Source organism: Lissotriton vulgaris, chromosome 9 (genome assembly GCF_964263255.1).
Source record: "Lissotriton vulgaris chromosome 9, aLisVul1.2, whole genome shotgun sequence".
NCBI classification, from domain to species: domain Eukaryota; kingdom Metazoa; phylum Chordata; class Amphibia; order Caudata; family Salamandridae; genus Lissotriton; species Lissotriton vulgaris.
Window position 1 is genome coordinate 941,416,893 of NC_141697.1, and position 19,440 is coordinate 941,436,332.

The following is a 19,440-nucleotide window of genomic DNA, read 5'->3' on the forward strand; positions in this document are numbered from 1 at the left end:
AGATAACAAGATACTGTATGCTGTTTTTCTCTGACAGCAGCACGGATGACCAGTGGGCAGTCAGGCCTGTTTTGACAGTGCAGTTGTCACTTGACTTTTTGGCCTACACCAATATTATTCTACAGTTTGTTGCTTTCTTGCAAATGCATACCCATTCACATGCTATTTTCTTGTAAAGCTGCACATTGCCATACAACATTTATTCAAAGCTAGACCTATTGGCATTGCCCGTGCATGATGGGAATTGTTATCTCTGCATACATGGGTCCTCCTTGGCTTTCAGGACCTTTTACGAATTCTAATGAGCTATTACATTTCAGCTTGCTATACTCTAATAAGCCACGTGATGTCACTGCTGCACCATTGTACAACCTACGTTTTATGTTAAGAGCCTTGTTTAGGATTAATCTGCGCGTGCATCGTTTTCGGGAAGTCCACGACAGCTTAGACCTTCGAAATGGAATCCAAAGCAAAACATGTCATATGTTTTAAATATTTTTGCTTTTTTCCGACAACATAGATATGTATTTCCCCAACATTCGGGCGTTCTCAATATTAGTTAAGTTTTAAAATTGTGTAAATCTTTTTTTATTAACACGAAGGTCATTATTCCTCGACCTTCATTCCATAATCAATTGTAATTGGTGGATGCGTGAGCCTGGAGTGCGATGAAATTGATGATGGCATCGGTGAATGGTGGGAAGGAGCCGGGAGAACGGTAGATGAGGGAGACGCGGAGGGTGGTGTTGGGGTCGGTCTGGACCTGGAAGCGGAAGCGTTCCATGCTTCTCGTTGGGTCGTCTGAGTGGGTGGTCAGGCGGAGGGTGTTTTTGTGGTTGTTAGTGATACCTCCTCCTGGCTGGTTGGTGCGGTCCTTGCAGGTGATCTTGAATCCGTCGGGGATGGGGTTGGCGATGTCCTGGGCTGAGCTGGGGTTCATCCAGGAGGGACGGAGTCAAGGAGGTCCTAGATTTCTGTGGCGTGTTTGTGGAGGGAGCGAGTGTTGAAGAGGATGCAGCGGAGACAGTCAGGTACGCTGTGGGCGCTCTAGCGGTTGGAGGAGCTAGAATGTGGAGGTAAGGCTGGGTGAGGGTGCGACAGGAGAAGGGGCCATGGGTGTCGTTCGGCATCGTGAGGTGGCAGTCTGTGATGCGTCCAAGGTTGAGGGCATGAAGTGTGCAGGCACTGTATCAGTAATGAGTCCAAGGACCAGAGTCTGTGGCGCTGGGCGCGGCACAGGCTTGGACGGACGCAGACAGACTTGCCTTTGGCGCGCAGCGGTGCGCCTACTGCACTGCTGTGGGACAGCCACCAATAAGTAGTGTGCAGGGGCTGTGCAGGAGGCAGGCAGGAAATGCGGGGAGCTTGAAAGTGGCACTGGAGGGGGCTGGGATACTGGGGATCACAGCGGCAGAGGCAAGCGGTAAAGTGGAAAAGGTGCAAAAGCAAAAAAAAGGAAAAAGTGCAAAAAGGTGAAAGGACAGAAAAGATTGAGAGAAAATCAGAAGAGAGAGCATCGCAGCAGAGCAGAGACACTCTACCACTAGACCACCAGGTGTGAGGCGCTGACCGGAGCCTGCCATGGAGGAGGGCCTCGAACCACTGACAAGAGGGTCAGATGGTCAGCAGCAGGGAGCTCGGGGCAGCAGCTAACAGGTGGAGCAGTGCAGGGAAGGGAGCAGGCCATTGATCAGGTCAGAATTAACACAGGATGCAGCCGTACAGGAAGGTGGTGTATACACTGCACCCTGCACAATCTGTAATTACCCAATGTTTTATTAGCTTCTAAAATATCATGGTGATGGGAATAAAGGACTTATTTGTAAGGAATGATTGTGTGGCGATAAGGCATGATGAAATACCAGTACTCCCTCACTGTTGGACTGGCCTGTTGGCAGTGCTTTAAATGGTCCGGTACTGTCTGGTACGGAGTACTAGCCCTTATTTATTTTGCGAGGGAGAGTACCGGCACTTTTCAAGAGTGATCTAATACTTTTAATTGGAGAGTACAGGCACTTCTCAGAAACAAGCAGGTACTCTAGTACAGAGTACCTGCACTTTTATTTTTTCATTTCAAGCACTGCCTGTTGGGCACTCTGGCACTTCCAGATGGGCCGGCTTGAAAGGACCAGCGTTTGAGCCTTTTGTTATTTTGGTTCCGTGGGCCATGATGGGACCAAAAAAAAGCTGTCCACACATTGTTTAAGATGGCCATCTGCCAGAGCACCCGACAGGTCAGTCCTACACCGAGGCTTCCGAGTGGTCCTACCACTCTATCCCAATTCACAGAGGTCAAAGTAAAGTCAACATGCAGAATCGAAGTTATCATGACCAGTACCCATGTAATTTCATTCTTTTCAAATGCACAATTAGTCTGAAAGTAAGAATAAATAAAAACATAGAACAATGACGATTTATGGAAAGACAGGTGAAATCTGTGCAACTCTAGGACACTTTTCCAAGATACACAATGGATCTTTTGCAGTAGCACCTCTGTGCCCTGCCCTGCCCTGGATGTGTCATGACATGTTTTCTGATGATGTGGTAACATATCGACTCTAAATGGCTGAGTTGGTGTGTTTAGGTTCTGAGCTTGTGATCTGCAAGTCAGAGACGTGTTGGTCAAAAAGGGGCAAATGCCCAGCACCCTCCCTGTTTCAGCTCCCCTGGGAAGGTGATATTTCTGTCTCGCTCCCTCACGCCTGTCTATTTCTCTATAACAACCACCCTCCGGTTACCTTCACCAACCTCTCTGACTCTGCCTACCTCTAGCAAGTGTCATCGTAAGTATTTGTGAATTCTTGGTCAACACATATTACTTCTATTTTAGTGTGACCGCATTTGAGAAATGAAAGTATGATTCAATATTATTCCGCATGATATGGGCTTGAATTTCCAGAAAATGGGTAATAAAATTAAAAGTTGCTCCAAAAAGACGACGCCAAAATGTCTTTTGTCCAGGGCCGCAAATTTCCTTAAGATGACGCCGCTGCAGGTCATACTAGATGCCAACAACTTGTGCTGAATAGAGTCATCGTGGCACCTATGCGAGCTTGAAACGCCTACAAATGATTGGAGATAAATTCTCGAGGTTCCCATTAGGACGCAATGTGAACAGATGAATACATTTTTTTATTGAACAGCGAATGGCTTCAGCACATTGTGACCGAGTTAGTATTTTGAAGAACAAATCTGCAAGAATAGAACTGAAATTCCCTTTACTCGGGATACTAAAATAATTGAGAATCAGATCCCTGGAAATACGCTTATGCAGAAGGAAAATCTGCACTTTTTCTATTTCCCACTAGATGGCAACCTAGTCCTGTAATGCGTAATTTCAGCCTTACTCGGGTCTGTAAGGTTCCTGAGGTCGCATAAATTACATAGCCGAGTTGTAATGAATACACAAATTGTGCGATTTATTTTTGGCCGTTTGTGTGTTTAGGGTTTGCTGCATACCAACATGCGAGGCTGTACTCACGATATGTGGCTCCTAAGGTTTCAATAGTCCTTTGCCCCAATTTAGGAAATTAATTCATTTGAGATCCCGAATGCCTCCGGGCTGTTTTCTATCAAACGTGGAAATACACTTTACAGTGAAATCGTATTATTTTTCTGATATCGGTTTGTTTCACTATGATTTGAAAACGTATATGTTCTCTGTATTTTCAAGTGGTTCGGGTTTCATTGTTTTCACTCTATTTTTTGTTGTATTTTTATTTCTTCCGTTCTTTTTTCTGTTGCTTTACCGTACATGTTTGTGGAAGTTGGCATTGTACTGCGCCACCCCTCGTGGCGAAGGTGTACTATAGCAAAAAATAAAAACTAGTAAAACTTTGAGGCTTTTCCTCACATATAAAGCAATACCGGCAAGGCTGCCAAACCCCATATACCGCTTATCCTGCTTGGAGAGTTTCAAGCGTCTGAAGGCTAACCAGAAAGGGTTCACTTGAATTTTATTTATTTTTTTGCTTCACATGAGCACTTTTTAGGTCTCTACAAGGCAGTGCTTGCGCTGTCTCTTCAAGACATGCAGTATTCAAAAAATGGGCTTTAAGCCCTGCCCAACGCTTCTGGTTGGTTGGTTGGCCTGCCTTTTGGAAATTCCTGTACTGTGGTTGGTCAGTAGTATCAATCCTTCCCGCCTTTGGGTGCTTGGTTCTCTCCCACTGGACATTACCAATTGTTTCTTTTGGTTGACCATCTCTGGTTTCTTCTAGGCACAAAGGAGATTCTGTGATTTGCCAAGAATCACAGGGTGTTGAGCCTAGTCCGAGACAAGAATTTGGTTCTTTAATTCCAAAGTTGGCTACTCTGGCCGTTGGGATCATCTGAACAGGAGGCCTCAACGGGCTTTGGTATTTATATAGCACAAACCTATGTGAGCAGTAACAGAGGCACTATAATCTATAATATATTTTTGAAATGGAGTTATGTCACTACATACAGGAAGGGTGAGTGATTTGGAATCGAGCTAATTTCAGCAAAGGGCCAGGGGCAGGGTTCGAACCCTGACCTGTAGGTTGAAAGCTGGTAGGCCACTACTCCACATCTCCTTAGATTTAAGGTATTGTAAATGCGTGTGTGGGCAGGAGGTGCCTATTTATTGTCAGAATGAATGCTATGTAACGAAAAGTACCACCTTTCGGTCATTTCTACCAGAGGTGGGGCTTGGAGCATGAATGCAAGTCGATGCCAGACTTACACGGTTTCCCCCACCGAGACAGAGTACTTCTATGTATAATTATTGGATATACTTTTATCTTGTTTGTATATCTTAAAATTCTTGCAAGGATCAGCCCCTCCCGTCCAAGGACCATCGCTGAACAACACTGCTGAGAACTGTCCCTGGCAGTCTTAGGCACAACTTATGCAAAGGATTTTAGAGGCGTAGGCAGGTTGTATGATGGAGCAACGCATTCCTGAACAACGCATGCCTGTGCCATGCAGTCTCTACCACGAACACGTCTTTACCACGCATGCCTTTACCACACAATTTCGTGGTAAAGATATGATGGGTAAAAGGACATGCATGCTAAAGATCATACCCTTGCCCTGTAAACTGTCCCATATCCCCCTGCCCTGAGCCCTAAAAATTAACCTCTTGCCCCAAAAACGACCCCAGCCGCCCCTGCCCTGAGCCCTAAAAACAGTCCCCATCATCCATAAAGTACCCCGAACCAGCCCCCCCTGGCCTGAGGTCTAAAATTGCCCCCTGCTCTATAAACTGTCACTTTTCTCCCTGCACTGAGTCCTAAAAATTAACCCCACACCCAAAAAACGACCCCAAGTCCAGCCCCCCCCCACCCTAAGCCCTAAAACTGTCCCCTACATCCCTAAAGTACCCTGCCCCACACCTGTCCTTGCCCTTAGCCCTAAAAACTGTCCCCCTACCCTAAAAACGAAACCGACCCTAGCCCACCTAAAAACTGTGCCCTCCACCTGCTAAGTATCCCAAACCAGCTCCCCTGAACCCTAAAACTGCTCCCTGCCCTACAAACAACCCCACCCCCTCCTGAGTCCTAAAACCTACCCCCACCCACCCCTCAAGACTCAGCCCCACTTACCTCTCCGCATCCTCTCCCAATTCCCAATCGTTCTTCCTCTTCCTGTCTTCCTCTCCCTCCCATCCGCTCGGCATCTAGACCGTGCATTACCTTACACATGCATAAGCGTTGTAAGGCAAGCATGGTTCGGCTTGCGGGGAAACAGCACGTGTTGGTGATCCCGCATTGTTAAGGCCGTTTCCCGCCTTGGCTATGTCAGATCCACAAATAGACTGTACTTTCAATGTGGTTTCTATCCAAGGCCACTCAGATTACTTGGCAGGGAGGATCACATTATATGGCAATGTTGACTAAATTATGCGACAAGAAAAGCCAAATCTTGCAGTGTAATGCGGCACATTTTGGGATTGTATTACTTCATTATTTTGTCATTTTGCTCCGCTTGTTAACACTGTCTTGGACATATATTTCACCTCATTAGTACCAGTTTCGCATTAAGCGACCAGAATGTGGCCAGTAAACCTTTGCGAAGGGTCCTGCACTGTGCAGCAACACACATTCCCATGTTTTATTAACTTTTGATCCGTATGTCCTAGAAACTATTTTTTTATTAAAACCTGCAGAATATGCAGCAGATGACGGATGATGTGGCAAATACATAATTCTGCCGAAAAAACTGCTGCTGCAAAATCACATAATTCCAGTGCCCTGTTTATATCCCACCTGTGGCCAGCTGCTGTGATGCCATACCGTTCTCTTTATTGTGTGTATACGTCATGGCACTGGTTCCAAGTGCATTGATCATGCAATGTCATGCACACTAACCAGAGTTTGCTCATTTTAGAATAATCTCGGGCACACAAATAGTCTAGTGTCAGGTACACCTGTGGTAAAAGTCTAACACATGGCTGGCCTCATTCTATGGTTAGCGCAAAGGACGGTGGCAAGTAAAGAACTTCTAATTGCAGTTTAACTCCATTCTTCTTGCTTGGTCTTGTTTCGCGCTGGCCTCTGGTCTGCATGCACCAATGCTACCTTTCGGGATGTAAGCTTTAATATAGTTTAGTGTGTGCAGCCATTCAGATGATGTTGCCCCCCTCGTTCAGTTACCAGTTTTCCACTTGTCTGGTTCATCTTCCCTTCTGGGTGCAGATGGGCTGGGACTTGCCTAGTTCTGTTCACTGCTCGTCTGGGTCCATGCTCTCTTATGATCTGGTTACATGGTTATTGGTAATGTACTCCATGCTCCCTGATCCTCTAGTTCCATGGTCTGGTTCCATGCTCAATGGTCATTTGATTCCCTGTTAACTACTGGCCTTGTCCCATGCTCGCCGGCTGTCAGGAAATTCGATTATTATGTTGTGTTGTCCTTGGCTATAATCTATTGTGTGTCTACACTGTAACACGACTGTAAATGACATTTAGTGTGTGTGCATAGTCATTTCTGTATATTTGTACTTATGTATGTTTGGTAATTCTGACATACTATTGGAGCACTTATAGGGCCTTTTCCGCTCGCCAGTTGCACCACAGCCATCCCTACAGCTTCTACAAGCATTGCGTACACTTTAGGCAGGGCGCCCAATACACTCTGTATGTTAAAAACCCTTTCTTTGAATGAACTTATACTGTTACCACAGTTCTATACACAATCCTAGCTTATTTACTTGCACACTGCTTGTTTACTCCCAGTAGTACCGATAATCCTTACATACTGCTGGCCTGGTTCAAATGCACAGTGCTTGCCAGATGTCCAGATGCCGTGCATACTCCTGTCCCTGTTAGATGCACAATGCTAACTTTGTTCCTTGTGTACTGTTTATTTGATCCTATACATTATTTTGCCTTCGTTCCCTGGACACTACCTGCCTGATCGAATGCACACAGCTATTCTAGTTCCATGCACACGGTGTGCATTGTCCCATGAACAATCCTTGTCTTGTTCCATTCACACTTATATTCAGGTACTATGCATTCTTTGTTTTTGCACACTGGTCGTCTGTTTCTGTGTGCATTATTTGACTGGTTCTCCCTACATTGCTTGTCTAGTTCATGTACCTAGCTTCATTCCATGCTCACTTCTAGCCTGGTCCCTGCTTGTGCTTTGCCTGGTTCCATGCATACTGCTTGTCTGGTTGCTTGCATGCTGCTGACTTTGCTCTTAGCCTGTGACTTTCTGTTTTTGTTTGTCTCGCCTGTCAGGTTCCATGGACACATTACTTGCCTGGCTCATGCACACTGCATATCAAGTTCAATGCATGCTACTTGCTTGGCCTTATGCGCATTGCATACTTGGTTTTATGATATGGATATAGGAAAACATGAATTCAAGGAGGCAAACATAAGAAGGTGCCAGGCGCCTCGAGCACAACAATCATAACAACGTTGTGAGAACTGTAGCCAGCCTACTTTGCCGTATTACAAAGCTCCAGCATGGTGAGTGCCATAAAGCCTCATAGGCAGGACAATTTCCAATAGACAAATCCTATCAAGACCCATGAGCCTTTGCCATGCTCTCTCTGGTGTCTGGACCAGGCAACATTTCTCCCTTTAAGCCATCTATAAAGTTATACAACCTTGAGATGAGTCACCTGCTATTCTTGTGATCAGAACAAGACCGGTCCTTAAGAAGGTGAGATCCTCTCTCCAAGGAACCAGCTGACCACGAAAAGCTCTCCCAGGATTACAGAATATCTACACCCACTTTCACTGTCACCCAAACATAAGATCCAGAAAGCACCTAATTGGGTTAGCAGGAATCTCAAAGGCCCTCTCTAACACATCCATGGAGAACCTGCATGCTTCCCTGAGGTGGGGTGCAGGGCAAATGGTTTTTGGAAGCCATTTACAGAGACTAGGTCACATCTCGCATTGCGAAGTCAGACAACCTGCTAGCAAGACACCGACGATAAGCTATTAACATGTAGAGCAAGAGCTGGAACCAGCACAAAGGGCAAGTGCATAACACATAAGTCTGGTGGAAGGTTATTATGACCAGACCGCTCTTAGAACACCGTCCGCTGTGACCAATCTCCATGAGAGGAACTGCACTGAAGGTCCTTGTATATGATGCACCCTTCACTGTACCAAAAATGTGTACGATGATGGAACACAGATTACCTCGAAAGGCGAACACTGCATGTCTTGTTCCATGTCTCGGGCTAACCTCCAAGACCAGTTTCAAGTTATTGCATAAGCTAAAACTCAAGTCATTCTGCAGTCAACATTTTCCTATTAAAAAAGATATTGAATTTCCCATGAAAACGATTTCACTTGAACTTTTCCCACAGAATCGGGGTCAGTCTGAGGTATGGCAGCATCATCTTTCAAGAAATAGAAGTGTTGGTTACAAGAAAGCGAGCCTGCCTGCCTCTGACAGTCTCCTGTCTGTGGGAGCCAGTGACTTCCCTCTGGAGAACCGGATGTGCTCTCAGTAGCCCGAGAGCGGATCCTGATGGCTAACACAGATGCAGTGGCTACTCTAGAATAAGCCATCTACCAAGGGAGAACATCTGCATCGCTTGAAGACTCTTAATGAGCTGCTGTTTGAATATGTTTCAAAGTTGAGCCAAGAAACATAGCGCGTAGGAGTGAGAAACACCGAGTCCTACTACAAAGAAATACAGACACACAGCAGTTGTAAGAAAAAATAAAAAAAATGAATAGGAACTTTTGTAATGTAACTGGTGCTTATGTAAAGCGGTCCAGCGCGGGAGACAGCCATTACAACGCGGGCTTTACACCGCGCTACCATTACGACGCAGCCATCACAACGCAAGTCATTACAGCGGCTTGCGCTGGATGGCGCTATATACCTAGGAATAGTATGATTTACTATTCCAACACCTTCCCTACTGTTACGTAGGCTGGAGTTGGAATAGTAAATTATACTATTCCTAAATCCAGCGCCTACAGCGCAAGTCGTTGTAACGACTTGCGTTGTGATGGATGCGTTGTAATGGTAGCGCGGTGTAAAGCCCGCGTTGTCATGACATACATCCGTCCAGCGCGCTATATAAAACAGTGAAATAAATAAATGAAACGCAGGCTGTCTTCAAGATGTGCAACTTGGCCATCTTGAGGTTTACCACCTCATTGCCCCATTTGACATTTCTCCTACTCTGGTTTAGGGGCATTTTATGAGAGGGTTGCAGAACAGCCCGGTATTACTTCCTCACGGAATTAACGATACGGCAAGCATTCGTATCTCCTGTGGGCAGAATTACTCCCTGTTACTTGTTTTTGGGATATAAGATACAACAAATGGGGTTTCTGCACTGATTCCCGCTAGTTTTTCACCATATTTTATCCAGACCCGTGGTGTTCCCTCTATCTTGTAATTCTCCATGGTGCCGGTAACTCCTTTTATTGGGAATAACGGGGCACTTGCAATGAGGATCCAAATTTAGGTTGGTTTTTGCACTCACGCAATGAAGCAAAGTATCCTTTCGGTGCCGGTGAGGGTATGGTAGTGTACCGTTCTGCATTGCTGCAGGTAGATTATCCGTCCTTTTAAATTCCCTGTATCAAGAGCATCATTTCCAGTTTTGTGGCTTCTTTTTGCCTTTGCACTCCTTTTCTGGCTGCAGTGGTGGTGTCATGAACAAGGTTTACAGTTAGCAGAATGTTTTTGATTTCTGAAATGAAGAACCTAGGCTGGGTAGTAGTGTAACTGTTTGTTCTACAAATACTGGCAGCTAATGGGGAGGGAAGTAATGCACCGAGTGACCTACAGTCACCATAACAGAAGAATGTAACCTCACACCACCCTAGAACCCACATTCTTCTAATAATGTGTTAAATCGATAGCTGTGCAGTGATTGGTCTAAAAAGGGTAGAGAGATGCACTACAGCTAGACAGCTTTGGAGCTTCAACCATCACTAGAGTAGAAATGTTAGCTCCAATAAGAGTAGAGACAAACCTTCCACCTCAAAGTTATCACAATGATAGGAGGTGTGAAATGGTCCTACACAGCGTGACCTTGGTGGATGAGAAGCTTCTTGTTGGTTCCGCTCAGAAGGGAAGGCGTATTCATCTGTGGTGCATTACTCGCACCACAGCCAATGTAGGTGGCCTTTAAGAAATTCCAACAAAAAAGTATGGATACCATAAACATAGCTAAAGAAACTGATCAAAGAATTTAGGGGAAAAGAACAATTGATGGACAGAATGCAGAACAATGACATACATTCACCCCAGTACAGAGATCTGGGCCTAAATCCATTGTTTTCATGCTCACCATGCCATTCCAGTTTGGACCCAGTCATATGCACAGCAGTCTTCACCCTGTGCCTCATGGGAACAGTCCAGCCCGAACTGCCAGGCCACGTCCTCCCTGGACTGGAAACAAGCATCCTAGCACCGGTTTCTGGCTTTCAGCCCCCATGAGCGAGGATAGCTTGACTCCAGTGGCATGGAGAGCACGGGGCCCACGTCTGGGCATACCCGTCCCAGGATGCTTGTTTCCGGTCCAGGGAGGACCTGGCTTGGCAGTTCGGGCTGGACTGTACCCACAAGGAACAGGGTCAAGACTGATTTGCATATGGCTGGGTCCAAACTGGGGTTGTGTGGTGAGCAAAAGAATGATGAATTAAACTCAGATCCTTGTGACTGGGGGTGAATGTTTGAAATGCCCAGAATTCTGTTCAGCAATTGTTTCTTTTACACACAGAATTTAGGGGGCACGAGGAACACTTACCTACCTCTTACAGCAAGCAATGGAAGCCAAAGTGAAGAAAACAAAAAGGCAAGCACTCTTAGAGAGTTCGCTCAGGCTCAAAGTCACCCAAGATGGCAATGATAGCATGGGTTTACATGTGACAGATACATCCTACGTAGTCTGGGGGCTGCAGGAATTATCTGCTTTTCTCTTACTCTAAAAAAATTCAGAATCTAATAGTGTAAATGGTCAAAAAAGGCCAACAAATTCATATTCTAACTTTGGAAACCCCTTACTCATAGTTTCTTCAATAAGTAAGGTTTATTTGCTGTAAAAGCCTAGATTCATTCTGAATTTCAAAGGTTGCCCCCAGTTCCAGATTGATTTATGTATGTAGGGAAGCAGGATAAAGCTTAGGAGCGAGGACTCCCCTGTTTGGGGTAGGGGGCACAGACTGAGATGCTGAAATATTGGCAGATGGTGGGTATTGAGGAGAACATTTTACTTAGATAGGTATAGAGAATATACGTCTTTGCTGGAAAGCAAAGTGGTTATATCAACAAATCAAACAGAAAGAAGACCCTCGCAGGAATTCCCTGATATGATCTATAAAGAGGATAAGGGGAAGGACGAAGGAAACCAGAGGTTTAAGAGTCCGCCTGGGCAGCAACTTAGGATGAGGCAAGTCTGGAAGTATATAGTGTAATAGAGGCCCCAGGTGATGATTTGAAGACAGTAAAGTGGAACACCCACACACAACATTATAAAGTATGTCAAATAGGAGTTGGAGATTGATCGATTACAATAAGAAGAGGATTGATTATGTTTCAATAAAGCAAAAACCCAAGTGGCTCCTGGGGAACACACATAAATTGTTGATGACATTTATGATTGAATGAGGCTGCTCTTCCAAATTTACCCAGGGGCAATGGGCAGGATAAGGCACTGGACCTATTGCAGTGGGATCAAGTGGAGTGGAGAAGTGTGGCTCAATGGTTAGAGCGGCAGACCCTGATGCAGAGGTCTGGCCTGGGACCAGGGTTTAATTCCCCGCCTCGGCGGGTCTTGGGCTCAAAAATTCCACAGACCTGATAATTCTCGCCTCGGTTCCTATTCCAATCATGGAGTCCCACTCTGCAACTCTGGGCAATAGCTTGCTTAATCTCCACAACGGCTCCCACAACGCTAAGGATGCCTGGCCTCCACCTTGGGGGTGCCCAGGAGTGGACGCCTCACAGGGAAAGCCAGGATGGGTTCCACAGCGGTATTCGTACAAGCGCCTTGAGACCCTTGCGGGTGAGTAGTGCGCTATACAAGTATCAATTTACAAGGACAGACTATAGGTTGAGATGCTCCCTAGATTTATTGGCCCCTCAAGGAAAAGGATTAAGAAAGAAGGAGCATTGGCATAGATAAAGGAGGCTCTGGACTTACAGAGCTTTGCCTTGCCAACTTAGATTAAAAGAATAATCAATTAAACGTTAATTTAGAGGAAAAAGGGGAGAGAAGCAACTATTGGAACAGGGGGACCCTCACCTAAGAGCCCCAGTTATTAAGCTAAGAAGCAACATGATCAAGGTAAATGATGAAAAGAACAAAGGAATGATGGCAAATATATATTTTTTATAATACTCAAGATTCAATGTAACCAAGCTGGTAAAGGCAAACCTTATTGAACAAGGTACGGAGCCGAATTGCAAAAGTTCTAGTAAATTGCACTGTTCTTCAGGACAGTCTGAAGGTCCTGAAATACTTAAAAGCCAAGAGTTGTAGAGGAAAGATCTGTCTGTTAATAATTGGCTGTGGCCTCTAACCACTGCTGCACTACTTGACACAATGCAACCATTGACAATGAGATTTAAAAGTGAGATACACATTGCCCTTCCAAAAAGAGAGGCAGGCAGGAGTTTAGAATGTGCCTCCTTAAGATGTGAGCAAAGAAAACAAACTAATAAATAAACATATCAAGTAAATTGATGTGCAAGAGAAGCACCTGCCACCAGAGAGGGGTAACACTTTAAGACGCACAGTACTAATAAAAAATAAAGAGGATGAAACTAGGGATACTTAAAGAACTGAAAGACTGTGGCAATGATTCGGAATCAGTGGAAAATAGAAACCATCAATATGTATTGACAAAGAAGAAAAAAGTAGGGCTGGCAATGACCTCTACAACTACCAAAGACAAAATCAAGAACCCAGGTAAACCACCTTACCCAGGGCTGAGTATGCATGAACCTGTAAATGGTGAAATAGAGTTTAATAAAAAAGGAAATTCCAATAAGAAAGCCAAAAGAAGAGCTTGCTGCTTTCTGGACAATGCCCAGATATAAAACTCAATTGATCCCACAAGAGTACAAAATGGAAGTGATTAGAAATGATTGCATTACTGAATATCGAGGATATGAATATCGTGGTACAAGAGTATCATGGACAAACTATCAAAGACCAAAACATCAAAAGGTAAGTACATAAAGAGGAAGCATAGATTTACTATTCCTAACTCTATAACTACATACCTTAAAGGTACATATATGTAGACTTAGCAATTGAAAATCCATACGTAACTTTTAATATTTTGGTTACCATATTTTGTCCTCAGTAATTGTATACCATGCTATTCTAGCTTGATATTCAGGGGCACACAAATATAAATGAAGGACTGAGTATGTAAACTACCAGTAGCTTATCATGGAACATCTCTTGTGTAAAACTGATGACAGGTGTACATTCATCATGGAATTTTTAAAGAACTTTGATGTTTCAGCTTCCTAGAAGGCTGTGAGTAAATCATTTCATTCATTTCATAAATCTTTATTTCGGTAATTTATCACCATAAAAGATAATAAGAAAGCATTACATAAAACTGTTAAAACATTAAGAGATTAAAACATACAAGGTCCTTCGGAGTCCATACGGATATTTCATTAATACAGGGGTTCCCATTTTTAGTACAGTAAAGTTCAGTGACCGGCCTTAAGGCATTGTCTTCTCAGGGACCACATTGCGCCTAGGTATTTAGCCACTGCGAAAACAATGTGGTCCGACAAATCTGTTTTCAGCACTCTGAACGCGGCCAGGCACTCTGCAAACCCCAAGTTCCTACATAGAGGGACAATCCATTTCTTACGGGTCAGATTATAAGTCGGGCAGAAAAAAATGATGTGCAGCTCAGATTCGTTAAACATTCTGCAAGCTGGACATAAGCTGACTGCTGGTTCGCTCCACCTGCTAGTAAGGGCTCGAAGTGGAAGAGTCCCGTGCCTCCATTGCAAATAAAGTTTCCTAAGTAAGGCAGGATATAATTTGTCCAAAGCTGGTTCAAAGCTGTAGGTGTCCTTGGTGCGTAAAAATGACTCAGTGAGTGTCCCAAGGTTTTGTCGACGACAGAGTGCCGCTAATTTACTGTCGTAAAAGACCTTTGCCAGTCTCTTTTTGGGAAATAGTGGGCAAGTGGATAAAGGGTCAGACCAAAGAGTCGAGAGGCCCAGACCCTCCAGCTCAGTTTTAATAAATTTAAGCCATTTGATTTTCCCTACGTTAGGCATAGCAAGCACCTCCTGAAGTCCCTGCCTATAGCTAATCAATTCTGGAACTGCCCACAACCTACGCCAATAAGCCAGGGGACGCAAAGCCAGTTCTTCATCAAGGGGTCGCATCCCTAGATCTAGCCTTAGTGGGACAAGAGGAGTACTAGGGGGAAGTGCTACCACCCTCCGAATGAACTTGTTCTCCTCTTTCACCAGGTCTGGAGAAACTGCGTGACCCCAAAGCTCACAACCATACATGGCAGCCCCCCTTGCCTGTGCCCTATAGATCTGGAGAGGTGGACCAACAGGCTGGATGGATGATCTGTTTTTTCCCACGAGCTTCATAATCCCACCCGAGTACTGAACCAATTTGAGGAGTGCTTTCTCTTGATGTGTACACCAGGACATTTTCTCATTTAACATGACTCCAAGGTACTCAAAGGTTCTCCAACTGCGTCCAAGCCGCTCCTGGCCACACCCATGGACCATTCTCCTGCTACTCCTGCAAATTCATCGGTACCGACACCATCTCCGCTACGACCACAATACAGACCCCTGACCCCAACCACCTACAATGCATCCTTCTCAACACCAGATCAGTCCACAAACACGCCATTGAACTATGGAATCTACTAGACACCATCTCTCCGGACGTCGCCTTCCTAACAGAAACTTGGATGAACGCCTCTTCCGCCCCAGACATCACCATTGCCATCCCAGAAGATTATAAGATCATACGCAAGGACCGTACCGGCACAGGAGGAGGAATCGCTATCGTCCATAAGAAGTCAATCCGCATCTCAACCAGCTCTGACGCCAATCTCACCAACTCAGAACACCTTCACTTCCAGATCCACATCGACCCCAAGACCACACTCAGAGGCACCCTCCTCTACAGACCACCAGGACCCCGCGCAAAATTCAGCGAAGACATCACGGACTTCATCACTCCACACGCGCTCCCCTCCAAAGACTACATCCTTCTGGGAGACCTCAATTTTCACCTTGAAAAGATCAACGACCGCAACACCACCACCCTCTTGGACAATCTCGCCAACCTCGGACTTAACCAACTGGTCACATCCCCCACCCACATCGCAGGTCACACACTCGACCCCATCTTCACCTCCAGCAATCATGTCTCCTTCAGCCACACCACGGAGCTCCTCTGGACTGACCACAGCTGCGTTCACTTCACCTACAACGAACCAAAACCCACCAACCACCTCCAACCAACTCTGCAAAGAAACTGGAACAAAATCACCACGGACCAGATCTCCGCATCACTCCTTCTCAGCACCCCAGCCCACTCTTCTAACGCAAACGAAGCCGCCGCCAACCTCACCCTATGGTTATCCAACACCGCCGACACCTTAGCACCACTGAAGAAACGTCAAAACAAACCTGCCAACAAAAAGGCCTCATGGTTTAACGATGACCTTAAGAAGTCCAAGAAACTCTGCCGCTCCCTCGAAAAGGCCTGGAAAAAAGACCCAACTACTAGCACCAAGGACGCCTTCAAAAACGCCACCCGCACTCACCACCAACTAATCCGAAAGGCCAAGAAAACAGCATTCAAAGATCGACTCGACAACAACGCCCACAACAGCAAGGAACTTTTCAACATCGTCAAGGAATTTGCCAATCCCCCGGCCAACTCCAACGACATCACCCCCTCTCAAGCCCTCTGCGACTCCCTAGCCTCTTTCTTCTACAACAAGATTGCAGACATCCACAACAGCTTCGACAACCATCCCGGAGACCAACCCACCCAACCATCTGCTGAACATTCTCTCCCCGTGAACACCCTTAACGACTGGAACCCAATCTCCACTGAGGACACAATCCGCCTGATGAATTCCATCCACTCAGGATCCCCCACAGACCCATGTCCTCACCACATCTTCAACAAAGCAGACTCCATCATAGCACCGCACCTCCGAGACGTCATCAACAGCTCCCTCAACTCCGCCACCTTCCCGGAAGACTGGAAACACGCTGAACTCACCGCCCTCCTGAAGAAACCCACAGCGGACCCCACCGAACTCAAAAATTACCGCCCCATCTCGCTCCTCCCATTCCCGGCCAAAGTCATCGAAAAAGCTGTCAACAACCAGCTCGCCGCCTTCCTCGAAGCCAACAAATCCCTCGACTCCTCACAATCTGGCTTCCGAGCAAAACACAGCACTGAGACCGCCCTCATCGCAGCAACAGACGACATTCGAACTTTACTGGACAATGGAGACACCGTCGCCCTCATCCTCCTCGACCTCTCAGCAGCATTTGACACAGTCTGCCACAACACCCTGTTACAACGCCTCAATAACATCGGAATCCAAGGAAAAGCACTTGAATGGATCACCTCATTCCTCACAGGAAGAACTCAGAAAGTCCGCCTCCCACCATTCAAGTCCGAAGCCACCGAAGTCATCTGTGGAGTACCTCAAGGTTCTTCACTCAGCCCCACCCTCTTCAACGTATACATGAGCCCCCTCGCGACCATCGCACGCCAACACAACCTCAACATCATCTCACGCGGATGACACTCAACTTATCCTCTCTCTCACCAACGACCCCAGCACAGCCAAAACTAACCTACACGAAGGAATGAAAGAAGTTGCCGAATGGATGAAACAAAGCCGTCTGAAACTGAACTCAGACAAAACAGAAGTCCTCATCTTAGGTACTTCCCCCTCTGCATGGGACGACTCATGGTGGCCGGAAGCCCTCGGAAAGGCACCCATCCCGACAGACCACGCACGAAACCTGGGCATCATCCTGGACTCCTCACTCTCAATGAAAAAACAAGTCAGCGCCGTATCATCTTCCTGCTTCAACATTCTTCGCATGCTTAGAAAAACATTTCACTGGATCCCCACCGAAACAAGGAAAACGGTCACCCATGCTCTGGTCACGAGCCGACTGGACTACGGAAACACCCTCTACGCAGGTACTACCGCTAAACTCCAGAAGAAACTCCAACGTATCCAAAACGCCTCAGCCAGGATCATATTAGACATCCCTCGCAACGAACACATCTCCGGTCACCTTAAAGACCTCCACTGGCTACCCGTCAATAAGAGGATCACTTTCCGACTGCTAACCCACGCACACAAATCACTTTACGACATCGGACCAGAATGCCTCAACTCATGACTGTCCTTCTACACCCCGTCCCGCCAACTACGTTCCTCCAGCCAAGCCCTCGCCACTGTACCTCGCATCAACAAGACCACCATGGGAGGCAGATCCTTCTCATACCTGGCCGCTAAAACTTGGAACTCACTCCCCGCTTACCTTCGCCTCACCCAGAACCACCTAGCATTCAGAAAGCAACTTAAAACGTGGATATTTGACAAATAATCCTCCCCTCCTCTTTAAGCGCCTTGGGACCCTCTGGGTATGTAGTGCGCTATATAAATTCTCTGACTTGACTTGACTTGACCCTTTCGAGTCTGCTTTGCCCAATATTGGGGCTAGAGCGGAGTTTTAGTGGGGGATTGAAGACCATAAATTTAGTCTTTAGGGTGTTAATTTCTAAACCATGTTCCCCACAAAAATCCACAAAGCCGTCAAGGACGCGCTGGATACCCATCACAGACTTTGAAAGCAGCAGGGTGTCGTCGGCGAACATAATCGCCGGCACCCTGCTGCCTGCCAGCTTAGGAGCGTCAGAGTTAACAGCCCCATTCAGGTGGGAGATAACCCCGTTGACGTAGAGGCAGAACAGGGTCGGTGCAAGCGCACAACCCTGCCTTACCCCCCTGTCAACGGGGAACCTATTCGACCGTGCCCCCTCCTTGCCGCACCTCACCTGTGCGAAGTTGGCAGTATGGAGACGAATAATCATCTCCAGCAACCCCTTAGGGACCCCCAGTTTGGCTAACACCTCCCAAAGTTTTCTGCGGGGAACCAGGTCAAAGGCCGCCCTCAGGTCCACTAATACAGTGTAGAGGCTGCCACCCTCCAACTGTACCGTTTTCCAAAAGATGAGGGCAAGCCGAAAGACCTGGTCTATGGTGGAAACCTTCCTTCTGAAACCCGCTTGGAAGGGACTCAGAATTTCATATTCCGTCATCCATTCCGACAGACGATCCAGAAGTAGCCTAGTAAAAAGCTTCTGAGAAACGTCTATCAGGCTTATTGGCCTGTAGTTGGCTGGGAGCAGAGGCGAACCCTTCTTAAATATGGGGACTATCTCTGCCCCCAGCCAAGTTGGGGGAATCATCATGCCATTCAAGATCGCATTGAACAGCACCCTAAGATACGGGGCCCAAATTTTAACTTCGTGCCTATAGAGATCACCTGGGAGTTTGTCTAAGCCTGGTGCCTTTTCAGCAGCAAGGCCCATAATCGCCATAGTGAGTTCCTCCAGAGTGAACCCATCCATGGGGGATACACTTTCAGTAGATTGGACCATTGCTAATTCGGGTGGGTTCCCCAATTGGTCCAGGTCGGGCGTGCTATACAGGGTTTTAAAGTGGTCCTCCCAGACAGCAGATGCAATATTTGCTTCTACTGCCGCTAAAGGTTCAGCTGAACCATGCTTGACGATTTGCCAGAATTTTCGGGCATCTCGCAGTGCAAGGGCAGCCGTCATTTCAGACCAGTTGTCCTCGTCCCATTCCATTTTAGCGTTGCGTAGGATGGACTTATAGGCCAACCGCTTTTCCCTAATCTTACTGGGAGATTCCCGAATTTTAAGGGACTCCAAAAGGTCGGCCTTTGCTCTCCTGCAAGAAG

General features: G+C 46.4%; 1 protein-coding gene across 2 annotated transcripts in view; it reads left to right on the forward strand.

Moving 5' to 3' along the window:
- The window catches only part of UBA7 (ubiquitin like modifier activating enzyme 7), a 1,262,833-nt gene that overhangs the window by 117,673 nt on the left and 1,125,720 nt on the right, over positions 1 to 19,440 (forward strand). The gene's annotated exons all lie outside the window — the stretch shown is intronic.